The following is a 27,719-nucleotide window of genomic DNA, read 5'->3' as shown; positions in this document are numbered from 1 at the left end:
TCCCCAATTTCCATTTTCCCATTCTTCTTTTGTACCAGAATCAGGATTTTTTTTTTAAAGATTGTATTTTTAAGTGATCTCTACAACCAATGTGGGGCTCGAACTCACAACCCTGAGATCAAGAGTCACATGCTCTTCTGAATCAGTCACCCCCAAAATCAGGCGCCCCCAGAATGAGGATTTTGAGTAGGGAGAGCAGCAGTGTATCCAGCAAAGGAATAAAAACTCAACAAAAGAAACATTTTACTTCCACTTCTTGCCCCTAAGGTGGCCATGTGACTTGCTTCTTGCTAAAGAGAAGTCAGAAGAAATCGCTGGATGAAGCTTCCAGAAAAGGCTTGTGAAAAGGGACAGATTCACTTGACATGTATTCTTTGCCCCTCTTCTTCTCTTTCTGTGTGGAACATGTACACAATTCTGATGTGATATTTTTTTTCCAACTTATTGTCGGCTGCACCTCTCTGGTACTTGTTTCCTTATATGAGCTGGTTGCATCTTTTGGTTTGCCTTTTCTTATGACTCTGATTTTGTAATATTACTTTTCAGAGAAGAATAGGAAGTTTTCAGTCTCATTTATAAAATGGTTGGACACGGTTTGACTATTATTATTAGTGAGGAGGAACAATAACTGTGGATTTCTGTGGCTGATACAGAGATGCCCTTCTTCCTTGTGATAGTGCTCAGATTATGTTAAAACTCAGAAATTTTATTAGACTTAATTTCATATAATTGCCATCATAAAAGAACCAAAAAAAAAAAAAAAAAAAAAAAGAAAAAACCATCATGTGTTCATGATGGCGTCAGGGCATCATGAAATTTGTTTCTGAAAGGAGAGGTCTTCCATTTTGACTGTTGTTAGTAAGAACCTAACCCCCTAAACCTCTGCTTACAATTTTATACATTTTATGGCTGGCAGAATATTCCACAGACCAACATTTGGTGGTAGACATTTCAAACCACGTCTCTTCTTTACTCTGTGATTCACCCAGTGCTGTGCACCATAGGATACGTTTGTATTTTGTCATGATCTTTGATCCTATATCTCCATATTACAGTGTTGGGTGAATTTGCATTTTCAGCTGTGGGATAATTTCTGCCAGTTGCTGGTTATACCAAGATGGTTAGTAATAACTAGATGCAGAAGTTACTGTAAACCACATAAATATGTCTCCCTGAACCCAAACAACATCTATGCCCATTTCTTGTTCCCTTTCTTTAGATTCCCATAACCAATGTCTGTGGCCATTCAAAAGCCACCCTTTTAGGAGGGAAGTGTAACAGAGTGGAAACATATTACAGTTAACATATTGTGTTTTTTGAGAATTTTCAGTGTCTTATGACATGTGAACACAAAGGCCTCCTTCTGGGGCCTTGGATGGGATCTGTGCAAGTGAGCTTTAGCCTCTGCTTAAAACTTGAACTGGCTATAGATAAGTCTGTCTTTTAAGGGTGGTGACCTAATTAATAGCAGTGGGGAAACAAATTTCTGTCCTGTTCTCTTTTCATAGAGACACCTGAGGTAGAGTGACAGGGACAAATATGAATTTCAGAGCATGTTTCAGTTCTTCTGTGCCACTCAACAATAGTTTTGGAAGTGAGGATCTGTTTTAGCCAACTATATATATGCTTTTTTGTAAACAGAAAAACTGAGTATAGAAGAAATAAATTACATAATAAAGAGAATTGAGTTTGAGGGACAAAAGCATTTCTGTTATCTGTAACTGCGGAATAAACCATCTCAACATAATGGTGAAAGGGAATAAATATCATTTATTCCTTCTCATGATTCTGTGGGTTCACTGAGCTCTGCTGGGAGCTCTTCTGCTCTGTTTGATGTCAATGAGGCTGCATCATCAGGAGACTACGTTGTGCTGGTTCATTCTTGATGAATTATTCACATGATGGGCATTTGGTGCCACCAGCTGAAAGCTCAACCGGGGCTCTTGGCCATAGAGCCTTGGTCTTCCTCTATGTGGCAGGTCAACGTAGTATGAGGGCTTCTTACACCAGGGTTCCAAAAGGCTTTAAGATAGAAGGTAGAACAACAATGGAAATTACAGATCTTTTAGGGTCTATCCTTAGAAAATTATACAGCATCATTTCCAAAATGGATCAGAGCAAGTCACAAAGAAACCTAGATTCAAGGGGAAGGGAAACAGACCTCACTGTCTGGTAGATGAGAGGCAAAGAATTTGTGGCTGCCTGAGGAGGTAAGGATGTCCAAAGTTATGCATTCTTACAGGGTTGTCACTTGACATCTGGATTATAAAAATAGAAATAAGCAAAGACAGGGCAATGGTGACTGACGCATAGTAGGTGCTTAAAAATTATTTGTTGATGTAAACTTTATGGTCCAGTTTTTTCAGCCTTTGACTTTTAACACAGGTGATCTTACATTTTAGATTCCCCAAGGTGTTTATACTTTAAAATGCTCTGTTCTAGTCTCACATCATTTGCCAAATAAAATTCTGTATTTTGGTTTAGAAAATTTGGTCGCTCTACTTGTAGATCCTTTGTCTGTGGTCTTGACTTGGATAGCTCTCTGGCATTTGGGCTTTGTGGAATTATTTAGAGCCCTGCTGTTTTCTTTTCCACTTTTATTTGCTTAATAGGCATTTTTGTGCAGTGGCAGGAGACATGAACTCTAAGGCTGAGGTTTCTTCTAGATTCTAGGCTCAACGGCATTCTTCCAGTCTGAGGCAATCTGTCAAAAAAGGTAAGCCATCTTACAGTGGGAGTGGTATCCCAACCATAGTACATGTTTGCCTCACACCACAGTATTTCTACCGACAATTAAGAAGAGGGGGAAACCAACTGGGTTAAAAAAAAAAAAGTTTGGAAGATGGAAGGGGAACTAGAGGCTTGTTTGCGTGAAATATTAGTTTGTGTGCAAGAGGAAACTCTGAGAACCATAAAGGTGAAGTGGGAATAAAAACCCTTGATGCATGCACAACTCACCTGGGATTAAAACCAAGGCCATCCTGGAACTTGATATCACCATTCATGTTGTAATCTAAAGCCTTGTCATTGCATCGCAGATGTGCACCACATGACCAGGTGGGGAAAGAAGAGGTGAAGCCAACTGGGAAGAGTGTGGCAGTTTCATCTCTATAATACGTATATCCCAAGGTGCGAGTGTGCATCTGGTTTCCATTTCAGAACTTTTTACTAGTAGCTTTACCAAAAGTGGGGCAGACAATCGTGTGAGTTAGGGAGACCATATGTTAATGAGGGCGGGGAGGGATGTGGCGTGGAGGTGATAGACCCGGACCTAGGAGGGCTGCTGGGGACCAAGAGAATGAAATTAAGGGATCTGGGAGGAGGTATACAGACTTGAGATTGGGCCACCTGAACAGTCATATGTGGCTTGGCACTACTAAATCTCCAGAGAGTCTGTAGAATTTTGAAGACATGGCTATAAAAAATTGTTTTGAGGATGATTGCATTTTGGACAGAGCTAAAATGCTTTTATGATGTGGAACAGATGGAAAATCATTGAACTCTAGAGCTGGAAGGGATTTTAGAGTCATCCAGCCTAGCTCTTCATTGACAGGCAAATCCCTGAAAGCCTTGTGTGTCCACTGGATCACTGGACCTACCTAAGGTTACAGAGCTTGTGTTCAAAGCAGCCTGGAGATCCATATTCCTGCTCTATGTGGGGCTCTGTTCTTAAATGTATGCTGCTCTGTGGAGCACCAGCCACATGTGCTAAGAACCCTCTGGTCCCAGGGTTTTGGGCCACTGCTCTGCCCCAATGATCAACTGTCTTACATTTGTCCAGGACCCTTGTTGAAATTCACATTTGGGAATATTTGTCTTATTTTTAAGTGAAATAATGCCATGGTGGTAGTGGTGCTGGAAGCTTTGCTCAGTGGTTTGACAACATGGGAATGTATTGGTTTTCCTCCTGAAAGCCATTGTCTCCATTTTTATCAAGTGATGGCTGGATGTCCCCCTCCCCAAATGCAATCACTTTTCACCAGTGCACCTATTGAACTCTTGATATCACCCACTCTGAACTCTTAATTTTGTTCTTATTAAGTTAGTTGATAGATTGATGAAGGCTTTATTAAGGACCTATTTTATTTTATTTTTTTTTTAAAGTTTTTATTTATTTAGAGAGAGAGAGCACGAGTGGGGAGGGCCATAGGGAGATAGAGAGAGAGAATCTTTTTTTTTTTTTTTTTTTTTAAATTTTTTTATTGTTGTTATGTGAGAGAGAGAATCTTAAGCAGGCTCCACGGTCAATGTGGAGCCCAGCGTGGGCTTGATCTCATGACCCTGAGATCATGACCTGAGCCAAAATCAAGAGTTGGACACTTACCCAACTCAACCACCCAGGTGCCCTGAGGATCTGTTTTAGGCAGAGGACCATGATGGATGCTTTAGGGGTGACATATGAATTGGACATGAACCCTGAACTTAAGAAATAGACTGTTTAGTGGGATTGAACATCTAACAGTAGTTTTCTTTTTTAAATGTTTAATGTATTTAACCAAAAGGACAAGGGGAGTTTGGTTTTACAGTTGAGGCTTTTGAACTAGGCCTTAGAAGACAAGTAAGAAGTGGTTGTGGAGAAGGATGGAGAAGCATCTAGATGAAGAAGGCTGTATGAACCAAGTCACCTCCTTTTCTGTGGAAGCCAGAGGCTGAGAGAAGAGGATACCTGAGTTGTCCCTGCTGCTGCCCCATCAGCAGTTCTCCCAACTCTTGTACTAAAAGTACACTTTCTCAAATTTTCTTTTTCTCTTCTTTTCCTCATCTCTGGCATTTTTATTAGACATCAGTTAAAGAGAAACAAAAAACAAATTAATTGTTCTTTTTTTAAATTTTATTATATTATGTTAGTCACCATACAATACATCATTGGTTTTTGATGTGGTGATCCACGATCCATTGTTTTCATATAACACCCAGTGCTCTATGCAGTACGTGCCCTCCTTAATACCCATCACTGGGCTAACGTGGCCAATCCCCCCTCCCCCCTCCCCTCTAAAACCCTGTTTGTTTCTCAGAATCCATAGTCTCTCATGGTTCATCTCTCCCTCCAATTCCCCCCCCCCCCAATTTTTCCCTTCCTTCTCCTAATGTCTGCCATGCTATTCCTTATGTTCCACAAATAAATGAAACCATACGATAATTGACTTTCTCTGCTTGACTTATTTCACTTAGCATAATCTCCTCCAGTCCCATCCATGTTGATGTAAAAGTTGGGTATTCATCCTTTCTGATGGCTGAGTAATATTCCATTGTATATATGGACCACATCTTCTTTATCCATTCATCTGTTGAAGGGCATCTCAGCTCTTTCCACAGTTTGGCTATTGTGGATTGCTGCTATGAACATTGGGGTGCATATGGCCCTTCTTTTCACTACATCTGTGTCTTTGGGGTAAATACCCAGGAGTGCAATTGCTGGGTCATAGGGTAGCTCTATTTTTAAATTTTTGAGGAACCTCCACACTGTTTTCCAAAGTGGCTGTACCAACTTGCATTCCCACCAACAGTGTAAGAGGGTTCCCCTTTCTCCACAACCTCTCCAAAATTTGTTGTTTCTTTCCCTGTCCATTTTGGCCATTCTAACTGGTGTAAGGTGGTATCTCAATGTGGTTTTGATTTGGATTTCCCTGATGGCTAGTGATGATGAACATTTTTTCATGCGTCTGTTAGCCATTTGTATGTCTTCTTCAGAGAAGTGTCTGTTCAGCTCTTCTGCCCACTTTTTGACTTGATTATTTGTTTTTTGGGTGTTGAGTTTGAGAAGTTCTTTATAGATCTTGGATACCAGCCCTTTATCTGTAGTGTCATTTGCAAATATCTTCTCCCATTCTGTGGGTTGCCTCTTTGTTTTGTTGACTGTTTCTTTGCTGTGCAGAAGCTTTTTATCTTGATGAAGTCCCAAAAGTTCATTTTTGCTTTTGTTTCACTAGCCTTCGGACATGTATCTTGAAAGAAGTTGCTGTGGCCGATGTCGAAGAGGTTACTGCCTATGTTCTCTTCTAGGATTTTGATGGATTCCTGTCTCACATTGAGGTCTTTCATCCACTTTGAGTTTATCTTTGTGAATGGTGTTAGAGAATGGTCGAGTTTCATTCTTCTGCATGTGGCTGTCCAATTTTCCCAGCACCATTTATTGAAGAGACTGTCTTTTTTCCATTGCATGTTTTTTCCTGCTTTGTCAAAGATTATTTGACCATAGAGTTGAGGGTCCATATCTGGGTTCTCTATTCTGTTCCATTGGTCTATATGTCTGTTTTTGTGCCAGTACCATGCTGTCTTGGTGATCACAGCTTTGTAATATAGCTTGAAATCGGGCAACGTGATGCCCCCAGCTTTGTTTTTCTTTTTCAGCATTTCCTTGGCGATTCAGGGTCTTTTCTGATTCCATACAAATTTTAGGATTGTTTGTTCCAGCACTTTGAAAAATGTCATTGGAATTTTGATCGGGATGGCATTGAAGGTATAGATTGCTCTGGGCAGCATAGACATTTTAACAACGTGTATTCTTCTGATCCATGAGCATGGAATATTTTTCCATCTTTTTGTGTCTTCTTCAATTTCTTTCATGAGTGTTTTGTAGTTCCTAGAGTATAGATCCTTTACCTCTTTGGTTAGGTTTATTCTGAGGTATCTTATGGTTTTTGGTGCTGTTGTAAATGGAATCGTTTCTTTAATTTCTCTTTCTACAGTTGCGTTGTTAGTGTATAAGAAAACAACTGATTTCTGTGCATTGATTTTGTATCCTGCCACATTTCTGAATTGCTGGATGAGTTCTAGTAATTTGGGGGTGGAGTCTTTTAGGTTTTCCACATAAAGTATCATGTCATCTGCGAAGAGAGAGAGTTTGACTTCTTCTTTGCCAATTTGAATACCTTTTATTTCTTTTTGTTGTCTGATTGCTGTTGCTAGGACTTCTAGTACTATGTTGAACAACAGTGGTGAGATTGGGCATCCTTGATATATTCCTGATTTTAAGGGAAAGGCTTTCAGCTTTTCCCCATTGAGGATGATATTTGCTGTGGGTTTTTCATAGATGGATTTTATGAACTTGAGGAATGTTCCCTCTATCCCTATACTCTGAAGAGTTTTAATCAGGAAAGGATGTTGTATTTTGTCAAATGCTTTTTCTGCATCAATTGAGAGGACCATATGGTTCTTCTCCCTCCTCTTATCTGTTCTATCACATTGATTGATTTGTGAATGTTGTACCACTCTTGCATCCCAGGGATAAATCCCACTTGGTCGTGGTGGATGATCCTTTTAATGTATTGTTGGATCCTATTAGCTAGGATTTTGTTGAGGATTTTGGAATCCATATTCATCAGGGATATCGGTCTGAAATTCTCCTTTTTGATGGGGTCTTTGCCTGGTTTGGGGATTAAGGTAATGCTGGCCTCATAGAATGAGTTTGGAAGTTTTCCTTCTGTTTCTATTTTTTGAAACAGCTTCAGTAGAATAGGTATTATTTCTTCTTTGAATGTTTGGTAGAATTCCCCAGGGAATCCATCAGGCCCTGGACTCTGGTTTTTTGGGAGGTTTTTGATCACTGCTTCAATCTCGTTACTGGTTATTGGCCTATTCAGGTTGTCAGTTTCTTCCTGTTTCAGTCTTGGCAGCTTATAGGTTTCCAGGAAGGCCTCCATCTCATCCAGATTGCTCAGTTTATTGGCATATAGTTGTTGATAATAATTTCTAATAATTGTTTCTATTTCCTTGGTGTTAGTCGTGATCTCTCCCCTTTCATTCATAATTTTATTAATTTGGGTCCTTTCTCTTTTCTTTTGGATAAGTCTGGCCAGTGGTTTATCGATCTTATTAATTCTTTCAAAGAACCAACTTCTAGTTTCGTTGATCTGATCTACTGTGTTTCTGGTTTCTAATTCATTGATTTCTGCTCTAATTTTAATTATTTCTCTTCTAATGTGTGGCTTAGGCATCATTTGTTGCTTTTTCTCTAGTTTTTTAAGGTGTAGAGTTAGTTGGTGAATTCGGGATTTTTCTATTTTTGAGGGAGGCTTGGATGGCTATGTATTTCCCCCTTAGGACCGCCTTTGCAGTATCCCATAGGTTTTGGACCGATGTGTTTTCGTTCTCATTGATTTCCATGAATTGTTTAAGTTCTTCTTTGATTTCCTGGTTGACCCAAATATTCTTGAGCAGAGTGGTCTTTAGCTTCCAAGTGTTTGAATTTCTGCCAAATTTTTTCTTGTGATTGAGTTCCAATTTTAGAGCATTGTGGTCTGAGAATATGCAGGGAATAATCTCAATCTTTTGGTATCAGTTGAGACCTGATTTGTGACCCAGTATGTGGTCTATTCTGGAGAAAGTTCCATGTGCGCTCGAGAAGAATGAGTATTCTGTTGTTTTAGGGTGGAATGTTCTGTAAATATCTATGAGGTCCATCTGGTCCAATGTATCATTCAAAGCTCTTGTTTCCTTGTTGATTTTCTGCTTAGATGATCTGTCCATTGCTGAGAGTGGAGTATTGAGGTCTCCTACAATTAACGTATTGTTATCAATATGACTCTTTATTTTGGTTAACAGTTGGCTTATGTAGATGGCTGCTCCCCTGTTGGGGGCATAGATATTTACAATTGTTAGATCTTCTTGTTGGATAGACCCTTTAAGAATGATATAGTGTCCTTCTGTGTCTCTAATTACAGACTTTAGTTTAAAATCTAATTTGTCTGATATAAGAATTGCTACCCCAGCTTTCTTTTGAGGTCCGCTGGCATGGAAGATGGATCTCCATCCCTTCACTTTCAGTCTGGATGTATCTTTAGGTTCAAAATGAGTCTCTTGTAGACAGCATATGGATGGGTCCTGTCTTTTTATCCAATCTGCAACCCTGTGCCATTTTATGGGAGCGTTTAGGCCATTCACATTGAGAGTGATTATTGAAAGATATGAATTAATTGTCATCATGTTGCCTGTGAAGACGTTGTTTTTATAGATTGTCCCTGTAAATTTCTGTTGTAGATCACTCTTGGGGTCTTTCTCCTTTTATAGAACCCCCTTTAATATTTCTTGCAGGGCCGGCTTAGTGGTCACATAGTCTTTCAGTTTCTGCCAGCATGGAAGCTCTGCATCTCTCCATCCATTCTAAATGAAAGCCTTGCCGGATAAAGTATTCTTGGCTGCATGTTCTTCTCATTTAGTACCCTGAATATGTCTTGCCAGGCCTTTCTGGCTTGCCAGGTCTCTGTGGGTAGGTCTGACGTTATTCTGATGTTCCTCCCTCTGTACGTAAGGAATCTCTTCCCCCTAACTGCCCTTAAGATGGTTTCCTTGGTTCTAAGATTTGCAAGTTTTACTATTACATGCCGGGGTGTTGGCCTGTTTTCCTTGATCTTGGGAGGGGTCCTCTCTGCCTCTAGGACATGAATGTTTGTTTCATTCCCCAGATTAGGGAAGTTCTCAGCTACGATTTGCTCAAATACATCTTCTAGTCCTCTCTCTCTCTCCACTTCTTCCGGGTTTCCAATTATTCTGACATTGGAACGCTTCATGGTGTCACTTATTTCTCTAATTCTATTTTCATGGATTCTGAGTTGTTTTTCCCTGGCCTCCTCTTTTCCCTTTTTATCTATTATATTGTCTTCCAGGTCACTTATTCACTCTTCTGCCTCAGTTACCCTAGCTGTTAGATTATCTAGATTGGATTGGATCTCATTGATAGTATTTTTAAGTTCTGCCAATTCACCTTTTATTTCTGCCCTTAGAGACTCTATGTTGCCATTAATTGATTTGACCGTTTCCAACCCTCTGTCTCAGAGCAGAAGACCACAGTCTGTTCTTCAGTGAGCTCTCCAGGCCACACTGTCTCCGTTTCTGTCTGTGCTGCTATAAACAGCAGCATACTGGGTTGTGTGCCCCTCTGCAGCGCTCCCAGTCCTGCCTCCAGGTTGGGGCCCGTCTCTGCCCTCTGTGCTTCTAAAACCGCCAGCCGTTCCCAGTTCACCCGCGCAACCCCGCCGCTCCGGGTTTCCCCCCCGGGGGCTGCCCTAAAGTCCTTTCCCCGCCGCTACCTGTCTGCGAGTCTGTGCCCCGTCCCCAAGCGCGCAAGGCTGTCGCTCACCAGCGGTGTAGGATCCCCACGGCCAGGCACCCTCCCGCTGCCGTTTATCCTCCGATATCTGCCCGCAGAATCACGGCTCCCCGCTTCGTACCTCAAAACCAACCGCCTGCGATATTCTGTTTGTAGAGATCCAGATCTTCTTACATCTCAGGCTGGTTTCGTGGGTGCTCAGAGTGGTCTGGTAGATATCCAGCTCAATTCCGGGGACCAGTTGAAATAGGGTCCCCTACTCCTCCACCGTCTTTCCCCTTCCTCAAATTAATTGTTTTTTAAAAAGATACTTAACATCATATTATCATTTGAATCTTTAAGAGTCCCTTAAAAAAAGGGAACAACCAGGGCCTTATAAATGTGAGAATAGATTCTTTTCCCTGAAAGTATCTAATCTTGCAGTCTCTGAGGCTTTCCCATGTTCTCCTTTTTTTTTTTTTTTAACCTTAAAACTTTCATTGTATGCTCTTGAGTATCTAGAAAACTCAGTGACAGGACTCTCTGAATGGGCAATCCTCTGGGAGCTCCTTCTTTATGTGGCACCAGTGGGTTCAACAGGGCCCCCTTGTCTTGTCCTGCCAGGACACCCAAGTGAAACCTTCAAGTGGCATGCCTAGGAACGGTGGGCCCAGATGCATGTTTTTGGCAGTGTCGAGCTGACATGAACATCTGTCAGGCCTGCCTTTTTATGACTCCCTCCGGACTGCTTGAAAAGAGATGAAAAGGTTTATTGGATCTGAGGAAGAAAGTGCTCAGGAAAGAGCACGAGGAGGGTGAGGCTCTTACAGAGCTCAGGTTCCCCTCTGATGTCTCAGAACACGTGGTTTCTTTGCTAGCCAAGTAAGGTATGTGGTTTGCATTCTTTTCTCTCTCAATTCTCTCTCTCTCTCATTTAATGGGAGCCATCTTTGTACATTCTCTTTGGAACCTCTTGCCTTTTATTTCTTTGTTTTTGAGGACTTGTGAACCACCCTATTGGTATTTCAGATCACGGCAGTCTTCTTAGCCCTGTGTTTTGGAGTCCTTTCTGGAAGGTGTGAGAGGAATTGAAATGCTATTGTGTTTCATTTGTGCAGTGCCCCCTACCCTCCTCCTTGAATTCTGTGAAGCTGTTCACCTCCTGTCTGCTAAAGCTCATGTGATCTCTTTGGGCTCCGCAGCTTCTTTTGATGATCATTTTGATGGAATTTTACCTATCTAACCACTCCATTCCTACCAGAAGTCTCATCTTTATCCTAGGCTCCAGAAGCAACCCAGTCTTTGATTGGAGCAATTGTAGGAACACTGATTTAGCCCATAATTCTCAAAATTAGGTCTTTTGCTACCACTTGAGATCTGATTCTGTGAGTTTATTCATTTGTTCACTAATTCATTAGACAATTTTGTATTAATAATCTATTAGTCTCAGGCATTGTCTTAGAATCTGGGAATATGGTAGGAAAATAAAACAGAAAAATGTGTGCCCTGAAGGAAGACAGAAGACAGCTCAATAAGCAAGTGAACAATGTATAGAGTATATTAGATTGTAATAAGTTTTAATGGGGAAAAAATGAATGTGTAAAGGGGTAGTAAGATGTGCCAGTAGGGGAGAATGTTGCAGTTTTGAATAGGCTGGTCAGTGAAGTCTTCACTGATAAGGTAACGTTTGAGCAGTTACTACTTGGAGACCTGGAAGAAGAGCATTTTAGGCAGAAGGAACAGCAAGTTCAAGTTGCCTGAGTAGAGAGTCCACTCAGAGTGTTTGAGGACCAGCGAGGAGGTCTGTGGTGGTTGGGGTAGAATAAGTAAGGGGTGGGGAGCTGTTGGAGATGATATCAGAGTGAGGAATAGAGGCTATAGAGTCTTGAGGGCAATTGTCAGGACTTCAGCATTTCTCTGATGGACATGGAAGCTATTGGAGGGTTTTGTTCAGAGATGAGAAATGATATATTTTTAGGGTATTTATTGTGTTCAGAAAAATGTGTTCAGCCAGGAGCAAGAAGAGGGCAAGGAAAAAAAACATAATTAATGACTTTATGTAGTTGAACTTACGGAAAATTGTATTGAGCGGCTTCGAGAGAATGTCGGAAGATCTGGTCATAAGTGTCTAGAAAACTAAGGAAATCCCAGAAAAAGCAAAATGTTCTTTGAGGAAGGAAATGTAATCATGCTTCCTACTTGTCACAGCACTGTAATACTGAATGTGTGTGTGTGTGTGTGTGTGTGTATCTTAAATTATGATGATGATGATGTAAACCTGAGCAGTACGTTAATTGTATCAGTATGTTGTGGAAAAGGACAGTGGAAGTATAAGGAATGGTGGTATAGATGAGCTAAAGTATCCTCTCCCATAGTAAGAAATCAATATATAGTGGTTAAAATCTAAATTGGGAAAGAATATTATAAGCACAAAAATTTAAAATAGTTTCATAGCAGAACAGCTTAAAGAACTGGCAGTGGTTGTTTCTGGAAGAGAGGATTGTTGTGAGTAAAGAAGAGGTAACTCAGGGGTCTGTTGTTCTTTGTTACATACCTTTCAACATTATTCTTTCTAAAACCTTTGTATATTTATGACTGATAAGTAGGTATGAACTTCAGGGAAATTAAAAATAAATGAATGAAAAATGATGTGAGACAGAGTAGAGAGTTCATGGTATCTCTGTACGTCTTGGTATGAGAGTGAGGAGGAAGAGAGGGAATCTTCTTCCTGGAAGGTAGTAACTCAGCTTACCCAGGTTCAGTACCTCTGGTTACAGTTTAGTCCTTCCTCCATTATGGCTGCTTGATCCCACCAGGCCCAGTGGTGATGTGTGTCTTCCTCTCTCTGAATCAAAGGCAAGAAGTAGTGTTCATCCCCGAACTCACCATAAGATCTGCAGGATATTGTCACATGAGTGGCATGGTGGCAAATAAGATTTTTTGTTCTTTAGAATCCAGGCATTTGGCCTGGATTATAACACATTCAAAAGTCCCTCTCAAACCATTCTTTTAGCATTTTTATTTTATTTTATTTTTTATTTTTTATTATGTTCTGTTAATCATCATACATTACATCATTAGTTTTTGATGTAGTGTTCCATGATTCATTGTTTGTGTATAACACCCAGTGCTCCATTTTTAAATGTTATGAACTGGATGGGAAAAACAGAACTAATTGTTGGTATGGAAGTCAAGGGGAAATTTGCCTATGGTCTTCACTCTACTCCGTCCTGACCCACATGCTTGAGCCTCAATCCCCTGCACATTCCAGTTGACTTCAAACAAAAAAGGTGTACCTCCATATCCAGAGGTCCATGAGGTGACCAGATGATTGGATTCTTTGGGGGTAGTGATTCACCTCTCAACTAAGAGGAAAACTGCTATAATGATACAGAGAATATATGGAAACCAGAGCCCTGTTAAACTCATAACTTGAATGAGCATTCTTATCTCCCTGTGCCCCTTTTAAATCAACATGCCCATTTTACGTTTTTTTTTTTTTTTTATTACATATGATATCATTTGAGGAAAAGAAACTTGATTCTTTTAACAGGTCTATTCTTTGCTAGATGTTACACTCGACTCTTACAAGTGGGCCCCACAATATATTTCTGGACACCTTGTATATATATGATAAAGAGTGAAAAGCTGACATCTTTTGTAGACTGCAGCGTTATGATGGTTTTGGAAAGTGTGTGTGTAATTGATAGGACAGTGAGTGATCTGGTTAGATATACCATGTAGCCTGGGGGTTCCTATTTCACCATTAATTGTAGTTCAGAGATGTGGCAAGTAAGGCAATGTTGTGATCTCCCATGTGTGGGTGTGGAAAAGTGTGTGCACACTCATGCACACATATATTTAAGTTAAGAGTAAATATACACACACATATGGCAAAGATAAAGCTATGGTTGAGAAGAAAGGGCATAACCTCACTGGGGTGACCAAGGGAGCTTCAGGAATGTAGCAAGGGAAGAAGATTAGAGGAAATGAGAGGACCCACAATAAAAGACAAAAAGAAGGGTCTTTTTGTGGATCTGGAATAGATTTTGTTCAACTGCCTTCTGCTTATAAACAAGGAAATGGCTGCCCAAGGAAGTGACATATTCAAGGCACACAGCTAAGTAGTGGCAGAGTTATAACTAGACCATGACTTGTCTAATTTGTGGTCCAGTGTGTTTTGTAATTGATTCTATTGCTTGAGTAGTTAAATGGTGAGAGGAATCCAAGATAGTGACCAGGAATTCAGGACACAGAGTGATTAGGTCAGGCTTCACTGTGACCATAACACAGGCAGAGTTGACAAGGGGACAGGGTGGAAAAGTTAGGCATTGATCCCTGCAGAAATGATCTGCTGTTCACCAGAATTTAGGCTGGGAGACTGAATAGTTCAGAAATGACTGACAATAAAAAGAAATTCATCTTGAATACACCAGTCTTATGAGTTAATTCGTACCAGGTGGGGCTTTGAGACAAAATGGATTGATGGCAATTTATCTGATCATTTTTTAGATCTCAGAAATAATTACATTGCAAAAGTAGATACTGCTTTCAAGGACTGCCTGAGAACGTTAAGACTGGCTGATGAATAAGCATAGAGAAGGGATTGGGCTAAGGCATGAGGCTGAGGGCAGAGTGACAGGATCCAGACAGGGACAGGAGACAGGTACTCCTTGAGTGGAAGGGACTAGCATTTGTTTAGTGTATTGTATAAGTCAGAGTCCCAGCAGGAAATAGATGACACACTAGGATTGAATAATTGAGAATTTGATGAACTATTTGCAAAAGTGTGGCCAAGATTTAGGGAAAGCATCACTGATATTGCCACTTCTTGGAGCTGAGCAGTGGAACCCTTACCACCCTAAGCTAGAAGGGGTGAACAGAAGATGGAACATGGAAGAGAGTGGCTCCAGCTCTAGGAAAGGGTTACTGACAGGAGATATAGATATAAGGGTATAGCCAAACCATGTGATGTGGTAGGGAAGGAGCCAGGGGGGGCGCAGGGTGGGGGCAGACCCTCAAGTCATTCTTCTCCAGTGTTCTGATCTACTGCTACCTCCCTTTATCATCCCAGCAGGAAGCTGGAGGGTATTATAGTTCACTGATAGTTCTGTACGGGTCAGCCTTGACCAGTGATAACCACTGTGGTTTCTAGGTGTGATTTCTAGGGTATGTGAGGCTGTTGAGTTTTGAAAGTGCATGAATTTCAGCGGACAGAGGAGAGCTTGCTCTTCCATAAAGCCAACTTCTGCAGTAAAAGGCTAAATCCTGCCTCAGTGTTTAGAGGTTCATTGATATATTTTATCAGCTTACCTTGGGGTATTTCAGCTTACTAACAGGCAGTTAGTTAATAAATCATAATGAAAATTAATTCATATAAACTAATAAGTAAAACTGCCAAATGAGCAGGAATGCTTAATTGGACATTTGATGGGTTCACCTCATAGTGATGATGAAGATGATGATGTTGATGATGATGGTCAACAGTTCTTGAGTTCTTAGCATGGATATAGGAGAGCTTTATATATCAACAACACAATGCATGGGTCCCTGTTTTACATATGAGGAAATGGACCTGGAGAGTAAGTAACTTGGCTAAGGCCACACAAGTAGCAAGTGATGGAATCAGGATTCTTAGTTCCAGATGTGATTATTTGATAATTTAAATGAAGACCAGAGGGCATCTTACTGAATAAAATAAGTGTTTACCCTTAATTTCCTCCCCTGTAAATGTGGTAAATATAGAACCAACCTCATAATAGGATTATTATGATCATTAAGTGACTAGTACTGATAAAGTACTTAGAACAAGATCTGACACATATTAAGTAAGAGAAGTAGCTTAGCACAGTGGTTAAGAGCACAGATTATTGGGGTTCAAATGCCAGTGCTGATGAGTTACTAGGAATCATTACTTGGGCAAATAATTTAACCTCTTTGGGTCCTGGTTTTCTCATCTGAAAATGGGAATTACAAGAGTAAATAACTTACAGGGTTTAATGTGGGTTAAATGAGTTGATGTTTATTTAGCTCTTAGCACTGTGCTCTGTTAAATGAAAGTTAGCTTTTGTTGTTACATGAATCAAGGCACTCATTTCCTGCTGTAGCACTTGAAGCACATTGAAAAATTCATATTCCTTCTTTTTCTTTTGTTATTTATTAGTTCATTAATGCTTCTCCAAATACATTATCTCCTTGTAACATTTTACAGTTCCTCAAGTTACAATTTAAATTCCATGCACTTTAGTTTCTTAGGTAATGTAGTGGATGCTGTGGTGTATATTCAGATTCTTTTTCAAAACGGAGGGATTCATGCTTCCCTTTGTCAGGAGTTTTGACTGCTGAAGGCTCCTGTCTGATTTCCTCTCTGGAATTTGCCCTTGGCCAATGGGAACTGTCTTACTCACAGTTACATCCTAACCTGAGGGAATTCCCCATTCAGTGGCTGGTACAAATGGGTTTAGGAGGGGCTGGGCTCTGTGCCTCAATTAGGGATGTCCCTCAAGAGCAATTTCAAGTTCAGACTTTCCTGTGAAGTCTCAGCTGAGAACTCAGTTGCAAATATACCATATTTGATCTTCTCCCCAAGCCCAGTCCTGTTTCTCTTGCTCCTGCACAGGTGTTGTTCCTAGGACAACTGACCAGTAAATTTCCTCCATGCAAATCTTCATATTAGAGTCTATTTCTAGGGAACCTAACCTATGACAGTTGGTACCAGGAACTGTCCCAGGAAGAGGATTTCAAAATGGGATTTTGAAACTGGATCAGCTGTCAGCTGGCTGGGACTGAAGCCCTCTTCACTGGTGGTAGATGGAGTCCTCATAACACCTGGCATGGAGCTGCAATGCAGATGCTACTGGTGGTGAACCTGAATGAGACACAGGTGGAAGGGAACGCAGTGCAGTGTGCAGTATTTCAAGCTTTTGAGGGGTTCATGTAGTAATAAGGACTACGGAATTGGATAGCTCTTGCTAAGACCTATTCAGGAACTGGAAAAAGACAATAATAGGCTGAGGGTAATTAATTACCAATTTGATCCTAAGTATGAAAGCCAGAAAGTTCATGGCAGCATATAAAAATATTCTCATCTGCTGCAGTTGGAAAATAGAAAAAGCGGAGGATCCTAACAACTTAACCCTCAGTTGTAAGCGTAGCAGAGCAGCAGGGAAGGCTAAAATTTCCACTCTGGCAAGTCTGCCCTGGCAAGGTTAGGACACTGACTGAAAAAAAGGGAGAGCTTGGGATTTGGCACAGTGACAGTACAGTAGAAGATTTTGTCTCCTCAAAATGTTTTCTTTTCTCCTGAACCCTCTGGGCTACGGTGGGCCCATTTTTCCCTGTATAGTCTAGCATGCCCCCTTTAAAGAAGATGCAGAAGAATTTGTCTTGGATGACAACACGTAGCCTTCTCAGGATCTACCTTCACCACCTTCCTAGCCAGCAGACCAACAATTAGTGTCAGATTACAACAGAGGAAATACTCTTATATAAGGGAGGAAAGGAACTATACCCCCAAGAAGCTATAGGACTTAGCCAATTTATGCCAGCAGGAGCTAGGAAAATACGGTTTTTGTACTGAATAAAGCGGGAGGAGGGAGATATGGTTGGATATGTTGATGTGGGTATACTCCTGTGATACAGGGCCTAATACGTATAAGGGACCCAAGAATATAATGCTAACATACTGCTAACATACTCTTAAAGCTTGAGAAAGCGATGGTCCACACTGAGTGAAGCAGAATTGCCAGAACTGTCATGGCAGATGATGAATGCTTCAAAACTCTCAGAGAAGAGAGCATGTAGTCTGCAAGAACTGTCAGCCAGCTATATTCTGTGTGAGGGCTTAAAAGACATTCCTCTAAACAACTGATAACAGGGGCCAAAGCATTGTAGAGAGGCTCAGTGGTGGCTGTCCTCTGAGGTCAGAGCTGATAGAAAGCTGTTATAGAACTGGGCTCTTATGCAATGGGATTGACTGGAGCCTGATAATATAGGCCAGGTAGAAGCCCTTGCCCATCAAAAGCAAGGTGGGAGCAATTATGATGATGTACAGCAAGGTTGAAATGGCAGCTGGTCAGCCTGACCCCAGAGAGCTATGGAGATATCAAAATATAGTATTCTTGGGGACCAGAAAAATGGGCAGCCAGTGGTAGTATTACTTAATCAAAGGAATCAAGGATTAATGATCAGGAATCTGAGGGCAGTTGCTCTAATAGACAGTCACAATGGCTAGCCCTGCTTTAGGACCTGAGCCAGTTTTCAGACCTGAAAGTCAGTGACTAAAGGAGAGGCTGAATATCCAGAAAGAAAGCTCTTCTGATGCCATGACAACTGTATACATTAATTATACTCCCATTCATTCCCCATAGGGAACTATGGCTATTTACTTGGAAAATCATGCATTGGGGAAAGGATATAAACCAAACATATTTGTGGACTCTTGGACATGGAGTCTAAGTTGATATTGATTTATATGGCCCCAAAACATCATTGTTGCTCTCCTGTTAAAGTAGGGACATATGGGGACCAAGTCATAAATGATGTACTGGCCAGGTTGGATTATAGGGAATCCACTGGGTCCAGGGACCTCCAGTGATCATTTCCTTGGTCACTGAATGTATAATTGGAATGGACATCTTTGGTAATTGGAAGAAGTCTCCCAGTAGCTCCTTAGACTTTGTGGTAAGAGAGTTCATAATAAAACCAGTGGAGGCCTCTGAATCTGCCCTCATGCCTGGTGTTCAATCAAGTAGTTGCCCCAGGTGTAACTCTATGTCAGGTGTGGCAAACTTTAGAGATTAGTCTGTCATCAGGTACATAGTATGTTCCCATTGATTTGGCAAATAGTCTTTCTTTTTGTTCCTGTGAAGAAAAAAGACCAGATGCAGTTTGCATTTACATGGAATGGCCAACAGTATATATTCATGGTCTTGCCCCAAGGCTCTGTTTACTCTCCCAATCTCATTAGAGTCTGACAGTTTATCCTCCCACAATACAGGCCAAAGGGAACTGGACCATTTGGGTATTTTATGGAATATCACGTTGGTCCACCATATTGATGATATCTTATTATTTGGACCAGATGAGAAAAATGTGGAAAGAATATTGGAGGCCATTGTACAACACAGTCCAGAGAGTAGGAGAAAAGATTCAGGGTCCTGCAACATCAGTGAAAGTTTAGGGGTCCCATGGTCTGGTGCATGCTAGGGCATTCACTTCAGTAAAGGGAAAAGATACTGTACCTTTTTCTTGGCACTACTAAAAAAGAAATATAATATATTGTAGGTTTCTTTGGGTTCTGCAGGCAGCATATTCCACATTTGGGAATACTACTCGCACCAATTTACTAATTGACAAATCTGCCAACTTTCAGTGGAGGCTCAGAGCAGGAAAGGTTCATGTAGCAAGTCAAGGGTGCCTCTAAGATCATACTACCTAGTAGATCCTATGGTATTAGAGGTAATTATATGATGGGAAAGAGGCCATGTAGAGTTTGTGGAAAGCCACAAGGACTCTTGAGTGAGGCCATGACATCTGCAGTAGAGTAGTATACCCTGTTGAAAGAGTGGCTCCTAATGTACTGCTAGAGATGGAACACGTAAACATGGGATATCAAGTGACCACCCTGAGCCCAGTTCTGTTAGAGCCACTGAGTCATAACCTCAGGTAGGCCTGGCAGAAATTCAGTGTAAGATGGAAGTGGTACACTCAGGACTGAACAGGAACATGGCCAAGAGGAGGTAAATAAGATGCTCCAGCACATTCTTAGTCCACCGTATCATCTACCACTATTCCAGTGTTTCTATCTCTGCTCCTACCTGTATGAGGAGTGTCCCTGTGTCCACCTGACAGGAGAGGGAAAAGTCTGAACTTGATTCACGGATGGGCGCAAGCTGAAAATGGTTTGCTGCTCCACTGCAGCCCTGCTCATGGACGGCCCTGAAAAAAGACATAGGGGCAGTCATCCCAGTGGGCAAAGCTTTGGCAGGTGTATCTGGCATCCACATAGTGTGAAAAGAGATTTGGATATAAGAGTGTATATGGATACAGGTAGTGGTGGATGGTTGGTGGTTTGCCAACAGCTTGGAAGAAGAAAGAATATTAGAGACAGGGAGATTCGGGGAGTAAAAGGCATGTGGATGGACCGATGAGAGTGGGCACAAAGCTTGAAGTCCTTTGTATCACTTTTGATTTCTCATAAGAAAATCTCCATCGTGGAAGAGGCACTAGACAGAAGGACTTGAACAGTTGATGTCAGCCAGACATAGTCAGCTACTCCAATTTTGGCACAGTGGGCTCATAAACAGAGCATCCTTGCTGGCACGGATGGGAAACACTGCCTGGACCCAAGATCATGGGCATCATTCACCAGTGCTGATCTAGCTGTTGCTGCTGCTGAATGTCCAACCTACCAATCTGTCCAACCTGAACCTGTGATACAGCACTGTTCTTCAAAACCCAACTAGCCACTGTGGACACCCCTTCACTCTAAAAGGGGGCAGCATTTCATCGTAACTGGAAATGACACGTATTCTAGGTATGGATTTGCCTTTCCTGATGGCAGGGCCATGGGCACCACACCACTAGATACCTTAAAGAGGGTTTTATTCACTGAAACAGGATACCACAAAATACTGCTTGAGATGAGGGACTCCTATCAAAGGAGGTATGACAGTAAGCACATGACCAAGGGCCCACTTGTCCTATCACATACTACACTACTCAGAAGCCATCAGCTTACAAGGAAGTGGAGAAACCTTTTGAAGGTACGGCTGAGGTGTCAGTTTGGAGGTGGTAAACCTGTGACTCTGGAGACCACCCGGGAGGTTGTGGCATGCACTGTAAAATCATTGACACAGCTGTGTCCTTAATAGGCAGAAGACTTGGGTCTAGAAAGGGTTGGAAATAGAAGTAGCCCTGCTTGTCATCACTCCCAGTGACCTACTTGGAGGAATTTATACTTTGTCTTTCTGCAAGTCTAAGCTGTTTAGTTCTGGAGGTTCCCAGAGGCCGAATACTTCCATAGGGGACACAGCAAGAATCCTATTATGTTATAAGCTATGACTGTCACCTGGCCACCCTGGGATCTGATTGCCAGGACATGAGCAGACAAGGGAATGAGTCGTCATCCCAGCAGGAGTAATTGACCTGGATGTTAGGAGAAGATAGAGTTGCTTTTGTATAACAGGGGGCAGGGAAGAAGGCCTTTGATTCCCAGGTGCTCTACTGGGGATGTTTCTTGGTTCTCTTTTGTACAGTTTTGACAGTAAGTGGACAAAGTGCTACAGCTACAGCCTGAGAAGGGCTTGCTGACCAGGACTTAGATCGGTTAGGGATGAGAGTCTACATCCGCACCTGGTAAACCATCATGACCTACAGGGGTGCTAGCAGAGGATGAGAGAAGCCTAGAATGGATAATAAAGAAGACATTGAGTACCAAGTATGTCCCCATGACCAGTTGTAAAGGCAGAAGTTCTAATTTGTCTCAATAACTGTGCTCCTGAAAGGTTCCCCAGGAAAAAGCACAAACTAGAAACTTGTGGGAGTTATTTCTAGAAGGAATGGACTCACTATGTGAAGCAAGTGGTTTGGGTGGCAAGGAGTGGTTTCTGGTGGATCTGTGATGCACCCAGATCCTGCTTTAGGACCAAGGTGCTTATTCTCCAGCTACTATGAGTATGGCTGCTTACCACTCAGAGCTGAGTCTCTTTTGGGACTGGACAAAGCTGCCTCTCCCAAGTTTACATCCTCTCTTTAGGTGTAGCCTGCATTCAGTGATGGGTAAAAGCATGGGGGCAAATGTCTGTTTTGTTCTTAGTCTGGTACACTCTGATGGACCATTGCAGCTTTCTAGCCCCACTGTGGAATTGCTCAAGTCTGTGGTTACAGCCTTGTGGTTCGACTTCTCCCTTTGTCCAATCCTGCTTCCCCTGCTCCCTCAAAGAAGCTATTCCCAGTTAATTCCCTTCATACAAATCTCCATCCCAAAGTCTGTTTCCTGAGAAACCCAAACTACACCATGTAAACACTCTGTAAATCATAAAACATAAGGGATGCCTACTGCTCCCCATCATTATAGGTTGAGTTTCGTTAAATTGAATTTTTATAGAGAAACCTTTTCTGACATTGTTACTGGATTTTATCCTATATGCATTCCAGTAGTCCTCTATTCCTTTATTACATTAGAGACACAGACATTTTCTGAATTCCCAGCTGTAGGAAAAGTGTTTGCTGAGAAAGACATCGTCTTGATGTGGATTTGCATTTTTCTGTGGATTTGTTTGGTGGCCATACCAGCTGTCAGTTTCAGCTGCTTAGAGTTGGCCCACGTTGTCATCACCCTCTGGATGCCATTAAAGGAAACTTTATTTCATTATTGTGTACCTATTGTGCTGGTTAGATATTTGCACAGAGATTATTTCATCTAGTTTTTGAAACAAGATTATGAACTAGATATGTCTAATTAGTAGATAAGGAAAATTGAGGCTCACTGAGATTGGATATCTTTTCAGTACAGCTAGCTAGCATGTTTTAAATAGTCCAGATTCAAAGCCACATTGTGACTCCCAAGTCTCGTATTCATGAGGTGGTCACTCAACACGTGTGGACTTCTATCTGGTATGTGGACCTGGTCCATGTGACCTTCTTTTTTTTTTTTTTTTTTACTTATAATGTTTTTTTTTTTTTTTTTTTAATTTTTTTATTGTTATGTTAATCCCCATACATTACATCATTAGTTTTAGATATAGTGTTCCATGATTCATTGTTTGTGCATAACACCCAGTGCTCCATGCAGAACGTGCCCTCCTCAATACCCATCACCAGGCTAACCCATCCTCCCAACCCCCTCCCCTCTAGAACCCTCAGTTTCTTTTTCAGAGTCCATCGTCTCTCATGGTTCTTCTCCCCCTCCAATTTCCCCCCCTTCATTCTTCCCCTCCTGCTACATTCTTCTTCTTCTTTTTTTCTTTCTTAACATATATTGCATTATTTGTTTCAGAGGTACAGATCTGAGATTCAACAGTCCTGCACAATTCACAGCGCTTACCAGAACACATACCCTCCCCAGTGTCCATCACCCAGTCACCCCATCCCTCCCTCCCCACCCCCCACTCCAGCAACCCTCAGTTTGTTTCCTGAGATTAAGAATTCCTCATATCAGTGAGGTCATATGATACATGTCTTTCTCTGTTTGACTTATTTCGCTCAGCATAATACCCTCCAGTTCCATCCACGTCGTTGCAAATGGCAAGATCTTATTCCTTTTGATGGCTGCATAATATTCCATTGTATATATATACCACATCTTCTTTATCCATTCATCTGTTGATGGACATCTTGGCTCTTTCCACAGTTTGGCTATTGTGGACATTGCTGCTATAAACATCGGGGTGCACGTAGCCTTTCGGGTCCCTACTTTTGTATCTTTGGGGTAAATACCCAGTAGTGCAATTGCTGGATCATATGGTAGCTCTATTTTCAACTTTTTGAGGAACCTCCATACTGTTTTCCAGAGTGGCTGCACCAGCTTGCATTCCCACCAACAGTGGAGGAGGGTTCCCCTTTCTCCGCATCCCCGCCAACATCTGTCATTTCCTGACTTGTTAATTTTAGCCATTCTGACTGGTGTGAGGTGGTATCTCATTGAGGTTTTGATTTGGATTTCCCTGATGCTGAGCGATATTGAACACTTTTTCATGTGTCTGTTGGCCATTTGGATGTCTTCTTTGGAGAAATGTCTGTTCATGTCTTCTGCCCATTTCTTGATTGGATTCTTTGTTCTTTTGGTGTTGAGTTTGATGAGTTCTTTATAGATTTTGGATACTAGCCCTTTATCTGATATGTCATTTGCAAATATCTTCTCCCATTCTGTCAGTTGTCTTTTGGTTTTGTTGACTGTTTCCTCCATGTGACCTTCTGTGTAAAACAATCACCTGGAATGAACCAGTGTCTATTGAAAATCTTTGAAACATTCCATATTCCTTTTCTAACTGACATGGACCGAGTCTCGGTCATGGACACTGTTTTCTCCTATTTTGGTGGGCCCCTAAATCCTGGTCGGGAAGTTGTACCACTGTTCTGGCTAAACTTTTCTCTTTTACATGAGGACAGCCCAGTGAAGTACTCATTTATGAGCGGCAGTGGAGCAACTCAGCAAACTCTCTCATTCTTGTTTGTTTGTTTGTTTGTGTTCTTCCCCATTCAGCTTTACTGGGAAAGTCACTCTGTTAGGCACAGTGTAGATCTGTAGTCCTTGGCTGGGAAAAGGCTTGTTGGTGAAGTCTGATACTGAAAAGTAATCTTCTTCAGGAAATGAGTACCAAAGAGTTGTTACTCTGTGTAATAACAAGGAAACAGTAAGGATCCCAAGAGAGAAGCTCATTTGGCAACTGATGGACAATGGTCATTATCGTCTGAGTGCTCAAATAAAAATACCTTCCAACCCAGAAGAGTGGGTTTCTGTGTTTTAAGTATAGATTCTTATTTTACAAACGGGACTGTTTCCAGGTGACCTCCTGACCTTCTGGGGTAGAGTTAACAACTGAAGGCAGTCCTCTGTGTGGGAAAATGAAATGAGACCAGAACTGTGGAAAACACAGAATGGATCTTCTGGTGTTGCGTGTTTGAAGCACAGAATCTTCAGGTGTAGGAACAAGAATATGCAGTGGTAAATGCGTGGTATCCAACTAATATTTGGTGACCAGATGTCATCAGTGTCATTAGTTTCATCTAGAAGGCTCAACAGGACTCATAATGAAGCTGGTCCCTTTGAAACACTGTGTGTGTGTGTGTGTGTGCGCGTGTGTGTATGCCAAATGTATAGGCCAATCTTATGATACTGAATACTCCATTTGATTATTCACTTTAAAAAAATCTGTGAATTTCTTAAAGAAATCACTTTGCCATACTGTATCCCATTTATGTCAGTTGATTCATTTGGCTTGTGGAACTAAACTGAAGAAAGCAGCTGGTGAGACTGACCTCACCAGGATGGCAGGTTCCTTGGCCATTCTTCAGAACACATTTAAAAAAAGAGAGGGTGAGGGTGCGGAGCAAGATGGCGGAGGAGTAGGAGACGTGGATTTCGTCTGGTCTCAGGAATTCAGCTGGATAGGGATCAAACCATTCTGAACACCTACAAACTCAACAGGAGATCAAAGAAAAGAATAGCAACAATTCTCTGAACAGAAAAGCGACCACTTTCTGGAAGGTAGGACGTGCGGAGAAGTGAATCCAAGGCGATATTCGGAAGGATAGACGGCAGGGGAGGGGGCCTCCGTCGGCCATTTCTGGCAAGTGATAGAACCATGGAGCACAAAATCGGAACTTTTAGAAGTCGGCTCTGCTGAGGGACGTCACTCCAGTGGCTAAGCGGGGGGTGGAACCCTCGTGGGACAGTGTGGTCTCAGGACCCTCAGGGTCACAGAAAGACCGGGGGTGCCTGAGTGTGGCAGAGTTCCCAGGGATTGGAGCGGGGAAGCTGGCTGCAGAGACGGAGCTGAGGCGCGGGCTCTCAGCTCGGGGTTGCCATAAACCATGATCCGGGGCACAGTCAGGCCACCGCTCCTCCAGCAGGGACCCAACAAGAGGCAGATCCGGGGAGACTCCCCTTCCTCCCCCGGGAGGAGAGGCGCGGGAGTGCACCACAGGGATCTGCTGGGTTTGGAGACTCTGCACGGGGTCGGGTGCCAGAGATAGAAACGCTCGGTCACAGGCCGGGTAAGCACGGAGTGCAGCCGGAGACCGGGGAGACGGGAGTGACTGACGGCTTTTCTCTGGGGGCGCACTGAGGAGCGGGGCTCTGAGTTCTTGGCTCCTACGGGCGGAGATTGGGAGGCCGCCGTTTTCACTCTCAGCCTCCAAAGCTGTATGGAAAGCTTGCAGGGAACAAAAGCTCCGGAGAGCAAACCCGAGCAGATTACTTAGCCCGGACCAGGCAAGGGCGGGGCAATTCCGCCTCCGGCAAAGACATTTGGGAACCACGGCAACAGGACCCTCCCCCAGAAGATCAGCGAGAACAGCCAGCCAAGACCAAGTTTACCGATCAATGAGAACGGCAGAACTCCAGCGCTAGGGGAATAATGCACATAGAATCCATAGCTTTTTTACCATGATTCTTTAGTCTTTCAAAGTTTTTTTTTTTTAACTGTATTTTTTTTTTAATTTTTCTTTTTCCCTTTTTCAACCAACATCTTATCAATCCCTTTTTTAAAAAACATTTTTATTTTTCATTTTTAGAGTCATATTCTATCCCTTCATAGTAGTTGCCCTTATTTTTGGCATATATATATAAGTTGTTCTCTCTTTAAAATTTTGAGATAAAGTTTCTTCTAATAGATCAAAATATACCCTAAATCTCTAGTGTATGGCTTTGTTCTAGTCTCCTGCCTGATCACATTCTCTCCCTTTTTTTTTTCTTTTTTTCTTTAAATCCTCTTCTTTCTTTTTTCAAACAACTTCTTATCAATTCCTTTTATAAAATTTTTAATAATTTTCATCTTTACAGTCATATTCCATCCGTTCATCATATCAACCCTTATTTTTGTACATATATAAGTTTTCCTTTCTTTAAAATTTTGGGATGCACCTTCTTCTAACAGACCAAAATACACCCAAAATCTAGTGTGTGGCACTGATCTTTGCACCAGCCTGATCATATTTGATCATATTCTGGGTTTTTTTTTTTGGTTTGTTCTGTTATTGTTTGTGTTTATCTTTTTCTTTTTCCTTTTTTTTCTTTTTTCTTTCTTTCCCTTTCTTTCCCCCGGCTTCAGGTCTTTTCTGATTTGTTTAGAGTATGTTTTCTGGGGATGTTGTTACCCTGTTAGCATTTTGTTCTCTCATTCATCTATTCTCCTCTGGACAAAATGACAAGACGGAAAAAATCACCTCAACAAAAAGAACAAGATGTAGTACCGACTGCCAGGGACCTACTCAATACGGACATTAGTACGATGTCGGATCTAGAGTTCAGAATCATCACTTTAAAGATACTAACTGGGCTTGAAAAAAGCATGGAAGTTATTAAAGAAACCCTTTCTGGAGAAATAAAAGAACTAAAATCTAACCAAGTCGAAATCAAAAAGGCTATTAATGAGGTGCAATAAAAAATGGGGGCACTAACTGCTAGGATAAATGACGCAGAAGAGAGAATCAGTGATATAGAAGACCAAAAGATGGAAAATAAAGAAGCTGAGAAAAAGAGAGATAAACAACTACCGGATCACGAGGGCAGAATTCGAGAGATAAGCGATACCATAAGACGAAACAACATTAGAATAATTGGGATCCCAGAAGAAGAAGAAAGAGAGAGAGGGGCAGAAGGTATATTGGAGCAAATCATAGCAGAGAACGTCCCTAATTTGGGGAAGGAAACAGGCATCAAAATCCAGGAGGCACAGAGAATCCCTCTCAAAATCAATAAAAATAGGTCAACACCCCGATATCTAATAGTAAAACTTACGAGTCTCAGAGACAAAGAGAAAATCCTGAAAGCAGCTCGGGAGAAGAGATATGTAACCTACAATGGTAGAAACATTAGATTGGCAACAGACCTATCCACAGAGACCTGGCAGGCCAGAAAGGACTGGCAGGACATATTCAGAGCACTAAATGAGAAAAATATGCAGCCAAGAATACTATATCCAGCTAGGCTCTCATTGAAAATAGAAGGAGAGAGTAAAAGCTTCCA

The 27,719-nt window shown here is 41.7% G+C and overlaps 1 long non-coding RNA gene across 1 annotated transcript in view; it reads left to right on the top strand.

Moving 5' to 3' along the window:
* The window catches only part of LOC118546724 (uncharacterized), a 290,620-nt gene that overhangs the window by 23,315 nt on the left and 239,586 nt on the right, over window positions 1-27,719 (top strand). The window lies entirely within an intron of this gene.

This window comes from Halichoerus grypus, chromosome 14 (genome assembly GCF_964656455.1).
Source record: "Halichoerus grypus chromosome 14, mHalGry1.hap1.1, whole genome shotgun sequence".
NCBI lineage: Eukaryota > Metazoa > Chordata > Mammalia > Carnivora > Phocidae > Halichoerus > Halichoerus grypus.
This window is presented reverse-complemented; position numbering and strand designations above follow the sequence as displayed.